We start from the raw sequence: 7318 nt of genomic DNA, 5'->3' as shown, positions 1-7318 counted from the left end.
TTGATTGCCGTGTCATTTACAAAGGTACCCAGTCACGCTGAGTTTTAAGGTACATCTCTCTCCTTCTCTATCTTTTCCAGGAGTTACTGGAATGTCTTGAATCGAATTTACCAATAAAACTGTTGCAACAATGGAAGCCACACAGTCACGCGGGATCTGATCTGATAGCATTCAGGAAATTCCTTCAAGTGTGTAGAGCGTTTGGCTTCAGACTCACGCTACACAGTTTTCAGAGGTGAATCAAGAAACGACTTTTTGCTTACTTGAAAAAATAAGGACAATAGGGAAGAGAACCGAGGTCGTGCGTAAAGGAGATCGTCGAGCGTCACTGTAAAGTGTATCATAGGAAAATAATACCGGCAATTATTTTGTAAGGTGCATAAAGAAAAGTTTCTACTATAAATAAACAGTTTCATGAATAGCGGAGGAAAAGGAAGGAAATAATGGTTAATTTCAATAGTATTTTACTCATAGGTACAGTTAAATATATGCTATATCTAAACATACTTCTCAGCTTGTGTCCAGTTCGGATGAGATTTCTTTATGTAGTTCTACTGTACGCTTCTGCTTCATTTATCCCTTTGTCTTACATCCTCCCTCACCTACTAGTAGTCGATCCGCCTTTAATGTACTTAATGCACTTCCCTGTAACACACCTAAACATCAAACACTCCACGCATTACAGCAACTCCAGCCTTTATAACCACTAAAGATATGTTGCACCTAAACATGCACTTCATATACTGGACTCAAACATCAAACACACCGGGCAACACAACAACTCCAACCCATAACTTTTGCCCTCGATCCCCTTATCACTGTCCGGGACGTCTGTTTTGTTCACCAGTGTGGCTGGCATGTTTTGCTCGCATCGGGGGGGAAAAAAATGTCCATCCTCACCAGCTGGGTTGAGGCAGGTCACGCATTGCCGACTCATGACCTCCACACTTCTCTTAAAACCACGAGCACGCGTCCCGTCTGAGAGAGGAGGTAACATTAATATATCAAAGGCAGGGAATAATGTGATCTGACGTAATGCAGCTCACTGTAGGAATAGAACATAAGGATTGTGGTTTCGAAACAAATGGTATCACTGCACATACGCACAGACTGGCAACAATGCTTCGTCTTTTTACTTGTTATTGTTGTGGTTTTGTTATTCAGTGTGTTATGTTATGCAAATATGCAAATAAGAGTCAAGGCTTTGTATGACTTTATGCTTTACACAAATATCATGGCTGAGTCACCTCGTGATGCTTCATAAACGGTATTCATCCGTTACTCAATCTGATGCATCGATAACTCCAGAGGGAAAGAATCAGTTGTAACCCGGTGAATGATTTGACTATCGGGGGTCGGGATGAATGGGATGAATGGCTACGCTGCTTCCTCTCTGATCTCAGTGATTGGTCGTGACGCAGCTGGTGTGGGAGGCTCAAAAAATTGCGTGGAAATGAGCGTGCCTTTGTAGCAGCGACTCCATTCTTGATGATTAATTTCCTCGTGTCCTGAGCGCTGGAGTGATCATCCGTCTTTATCTGCTTTCCATGAGGAGCAAGTTGCGGCTTGATGTGAGGAGCTGAGGGTCTCGCCAGGACTTTTCTGTATGTAACCCTTACCAATAATACCCTTGCGATACTTGACAGTAATTTATAATATTTGGGACAGTGTGTTAGCCTCGTATCAACCTAAAAGATTAACGAGACAAGAAATGATTAGTTAACTTATACAAGACAGGTCCCGTGCATCTAAAACTTACCGTCCCCCCAGTGTCTTCAGATTCATCCAAACCACCACCACTCCACCTCCTCCTCCTCCTCCTCCTCCTCCTCCTCCTCCTACTACTACTACTACTACTACTACTACTACTACTACTATTACTACTATTACTACTACTACTACTACTACTACTACTACAACTACTACAGATCCTCGCTTCATTTAACACTTCTGAATACATAATATGACTCCCAAGGCTGCTGTACTACTATAGTGAGGTGGCCTTGGCTTACACAACATTCCAGTGTACTCCACGCACAGGTGCCCGCCTTACACAACACTCCGCACCCCCTACCCCTCGCCTCTGCCGCTCCCAAATCCTTCCCCTTCCCCTTCCCTGCCCTTCCCTTCCTCTCAGTAACACCTCTGACATCCGGTGACAGTTGACATAAGCAATACAAGGGCCGGTATTTAGAAACGCTTAGCTCTCTCACCATGACTATTTTTAAAGGCCATAGAGATGATTAGCCAGGTTCTCAAGAGTGTTTTTCCTGTTAATATTGTAGAAATCTTGATAATCTGTCACTTGAATCACAAGAACAAGCCTTGAAAACTCGGGTAACTTTGAGAAGGTGCAGCGATGAAGTGTTTCTCATTAGCGTACAATGAATCACGATAGACTAAGAAGGACGTGAAGAAATCGGAAGAGACGAAACCATGGACAGGTTAATGACATTCAAGTGACATTTTTAAGTAGCTTTCTGAGTCACTAACTTCTAACCTTAATTGAAAGTCCTTTGTGGCGCCGCACCTACTGCTACTTACCCACACACCTTTCGTAACAAAGTTCCTGTACTATTAACAAAGCCACAGGACGCCCCTCCACTCATGCTTCCCGCCAGACGCGCTTCAGAGACGCCATGGCTGACTAACTGACTGACAGAGAACCGTGAAGCAAGAAGCAAAAAGACTTGACTTATGAAGACAATTTTTAGACATAGTTTGAGTTTACGAGGTCGAGGTAAAGTGGATTTTGACGCTCGAGAGAGAGAGAGAGAGAGAGAGAGAGAGAGAGAGAGAGAGAGAGAGAGAGAGAGAGAGAGAGAGAGAGAGAGAGCGGGAGGTGATTAATCAGCTGGATATCGGCGGCAGGTGCGGATCGTCTCCCAGGAAACTCACTCACTCACTCCCTCCCTCTCTCTCTCTCTCTCTCTCTCTCTCTCTCTCTCTCTCTCTCTCTCTCTCTCTCTCTTTCCCTCCCTTTTCTCTTTCCTTCTTATCCTTCTCGTGCTCCTTCTCTGCGTTCTCTCTCTTTCACGATGCAAAGCTTCTTGTTATTTCTTCCTTGTTCTTTTGTTGATCATTACACATTTCTCTATAGTTTCTTTTTCTGTTACTTAATTTCTTTTACCTTCTTAACTTGCCCTCCCTCCCACCCTCCATCTCTCCCTCTCTCCTTCTTTCATTCCCTCTTTCCATCTTATCCTTCTCTTCTCGCTTCTCTCACTCCTCTTTTTTTTTTTTTCTCATGTTGCTAAACTTCCTATTCTTTCTTCCTTTTCTTCTTTTTTTTTCTGCATTTTCCCTCCCTCTTTTCCTCTCATCCCTCTTCTCTTGCTCCTTCCCTGCGTTCTTTCTCTCACGATGCAAAACTCTCTTTTCTTTCTTCCATTTCAACTTATTTTAATTTTCCAGTACATACCTCCTACTGTTTTCTGGTATTTTTTTTCATTTCTTTTTAAATTTCATTTTTTTTTCTCCCCTTTTCAATATCGTACGTGCTGTCCTGTTTTTGCTCCTCCTCCTGCTCCTCCTCCTCCTCCTCCTCCATTGCACTTTTTAAACGTCTTTATATTTCTGGTGCTAATCCCTAAGCTATTAGGAAATGTTTAGCAAGTGTATTATACACAAACAAAATTTCTGCTATTTTCTGTGTTCCTGCCTTTTTCTTACCTGATAATCCTTCCTATCTGCTACAAATCACGAACAAATATCTGCTAACCAGAGACAGACAGACACATGGATAGATGAATAAACAGATAGATGTTTAAATAGACAGACGGAGAGACAGGCAGACGAACAGAGGGATAGATAAACAGACGGATGGCTAGAGAGAGAGAGAGAGAGAGAGAGAGAGAGAGAGAGAGAGAGAGAGAGAGAGAGAGAGAATCATTCCACGTACTTCCTCTTCGGGTACCTTAAATAAAACACTTTTCGTCTTATTTTAGCTAAAAATTTTAAAGCTTTACTCAAAACATTCAAATAAAATGACTCCGTTCTCTTTTCCCTTGCTTTCGTTTTACTTTCATATATTCTTCATTGTCTTCACGTCCAAAATTTTAAACGTTCCCCCTCTGGAGTCTATTATGGCGTCTATTGTACGAGGCTTAACGCGTGACCTAATGGCGCGTATTGTTCACGAATGGAAAGTATTGCGTGGCCGAATTAATGCCATTTTGGTTAATCAAGCGGGATTTATTTAGCTGTAGTCATTCCCGTGTTATTGTTAAGGGAGCAACAGGTTTGTGTCCAGCATGTGTAATTGTGCAGGAGTTGATTGAGTGTGTGGTGCTGTGTAGTGGTAGTTGTGGCAGGTATGTGTGTGTGTGTATATATCATGTATGCATGTGTAGGGGTTGGTTGGCTGTAGGATGCATGTATGTATGTATGTAGATTGGTAGGAAAGCGTGTATATGTAAAGGCGTATGCGTATGTATGTATGCATGAATATTTTATCTTTATGAATATTTATATACTTACATTACCAATCACATTATCACCGGCCGTAAAATTAAGTAGTACTGTATAAAAATGTTGCCAGATATAGAGCAAAGTGTGTGTGTGTGTGTGTGTGTGTGTGTGTGTGTGTGTAGGGAGGGGGAGATGGGGAGGGGAGGTGTTTTTGTGCCGCATCGATCTGTGTGAGTTGACATGATGTGATGTGGCGACTGTGTTTGAAGGTCCTTATTTTGTGGCAGGTTGAGGGAGCATTGCAGAGAGAGAGAGAGAGAGAGAGAGAGAGAGAGAGAGAGAGAGAGAGAGAGAGACAGAGAGAGAGAGAGACGCACAGACAGACGGAATGATTAACTATCCCTCCCGCCCGCCCGCCTGCCTGCCTGCCACCAAGGGACCACCGCCACGAAATTATATCTATGAATAAATTAATGAATAATGGTAATTCAATATTTTCTCTGCTCAAACTACACCTCAATTATGAAATGTTACCCTGATGGATTATATGATGATTTCCGCTATGAAGGAGAAAAAAAAGAGCTCATCTGAAAGCTTGGTATACACACACACACACACACACACACACACACATACAATGGAATGGGACCCGAAATTGCCTTCTTACATTCTCTAATTAGTTCGTTTAATATTTTTTAAGATCTTTTAATCATTCTTTACAAATTGTCTGTCTGTCTGTCTGTCTATATATGTATATGCCTGTCTGTCCATCTGTCTGTTTATCTGTCTGGCTGTATGTATGCATGTGTGTATGTGCATAGTTAAGGTATCTGCTATCTAGGTTACAAATAAACAAACATAATAATGGCATTTCATTGCGTTGCTCAACCAAAGCTTCATTTACTGCTTCGGACTCGTGCTTCCGTGGTTCGCCTCCTCCGCGTGAAACCTCGTCTCGGCACACACCACACAAACATCTACTCACGCTCCCCACATGTCTCACTCCCCAATGGCAATGAAATCCTCTTGGGCACTCCATAGAAACACAGAGAAATTGATCTGAAGGTGGGATGGACTGTGCATGTGGGACATTTATTGGCTATTGGTACCATAAACATTTTCAGGTCCCAGGATTATTTTGGAGTCTTTGTATTACCTTCCGTCACTACAAGAGATTAAAATTATTGGACCCTTATTACTTAGCATCTCATTTTTAGAAGTGCCTTGCGTAGAAAACCCATCAGCTTGGTCACGGTCTCGAAGGGGGCGACTGTCATTGTCCCTTGCATATTTAAGGATGGCAGATGGTAACAGAGGATAATTGATGGGTGGAAATAAAAAGGACGATAGGTGGAAATAGGTAGGTATGTTTCATGGCTTCTTGCAGCTTCCTTTATTTTCTGATGTTCTTGTATTGTGAGCAGAAAGAAAATGTTGACTTCATTATCTGGCCTGACTCCTCCTGACATGTGGCTCCTGCAATCCCGGCAGCTGAATAACACTGTTTAATTTTCTGACTCGTTTGCCACCTCGTTTGCAGCATTTCAGGTCAGTACTGATGATTGCAATGTGATTATTCTTCGCTGTCCAGCCATGCGCTGGCCCGGCCCGTCCCTCCCTTCCCCACGCTCTGCTCTGCGTTACTGTTTTCTATCAATGTAGGTAAAACTAATTAATTTTATTTAATTATGTTGAATCAATTAAACTTTTGTAGCCAAACTCATTACTCTAATATTATTTTTTTTTTTTCATACAGTCCTCCTTGATAACTTTTAAATCGTCGGTAAAAAAAATATATATATATATATATATATATATATATATATATATATATATATATATATATATATATATATATATATATATATATATATATATATATATATATATATATATATATATATATACAATAGAAAATAAATTGGTAACCGATGAATAATCACATCATGAAGAACAGTAAAGAAGTCAATAAATACTAAACGAATAATTACTATAACGACTTATTAAGCACCTCCTCTCAGTCTGGTCACAGTCAAACTAATAATACATTGCAAACAAGGAAAATTCACGGTGAGGAATTGCAGCAAATAAGAGAGAGAAAGCATCAACAATCTTTTCCTTCCACCACGCAAAGAAGTCCTGGGAATATAGACTCAAGAACTCGAGACTGGAGCATTAATCGGGAGAGTGGACTGACGGGAGGGAGGGAAAGAGGGAGGAATGACGCGGTGAATGAGAGTAGGGAAGGTAAGAGTAATATGGTAGAGAGGGAGAAAGAGAGAGACAGATGTAGGAGAGATAAACACTCAAGGAATCACAACATTGGTCTGATAAATGCGAAAATCTTGACAATAGCTGAGTTAAACCATTATGCATTTGTCAGTGGATCAGATTGAGAATGGGGTAGGCTTTCTCTCTCTCTCTCTCTCTCTCTGTCCGGTCATCCCTCGCACTAGTGAAGCTTCAGATCTATGAGTCGGCACCAGGTATTCGCACCTTTTGAAGTGAGAGGGTTGGCAACACTGGCCGCAGGAAGCCCCTCTGACGCAGGGTCCTGAAAATAAAGAGTTTAGTCACCTTTATTACTTTATAGATGCTGTGTTGGGTTACACGTGACTGAGATGTGATTACCGAGAGAGAGAGAGAGAGAGAGAGAGAGAGAGAGAGAGAGAGAGAGAGAGAAAGAGAGAGAGAGAGAGAGAGTTATGATGCGCTTATGATCATTATTACTCATTACGTTCCAGTGTTATTAATTTCTCCAGGAGTCTGAACATCATTTACGTATGCCACGATAAACACGGCAAAAGTGATGCGTAATACTGCATATTATTCAAGTTTCATTTCGTTGCGTCAGTCAGCCTTGGAGGGATTGAGGCCATGCATGTCATTACCGCGGCGTGCAAGGCGG

The sequence above is a fragment of the Scylla paramamosain genome, chromosome 8 (assembly GCF_035594125.1).
Source record: "Scylla paramamosain isolate STU-SP2022 chromosome 8, ASM3559412v1, whole genome shotgun sequence".
NCBI lineage: Eukaryota > Metazoa > Arthropoda > Malacostraca > Decapoda > Portunidae > Scylla > Scylla paramamosain.
The sequence above is the reverse complement of the archived record's forward strand: the minus strand, read 5'-3'. Positions refer to the sequence as shown.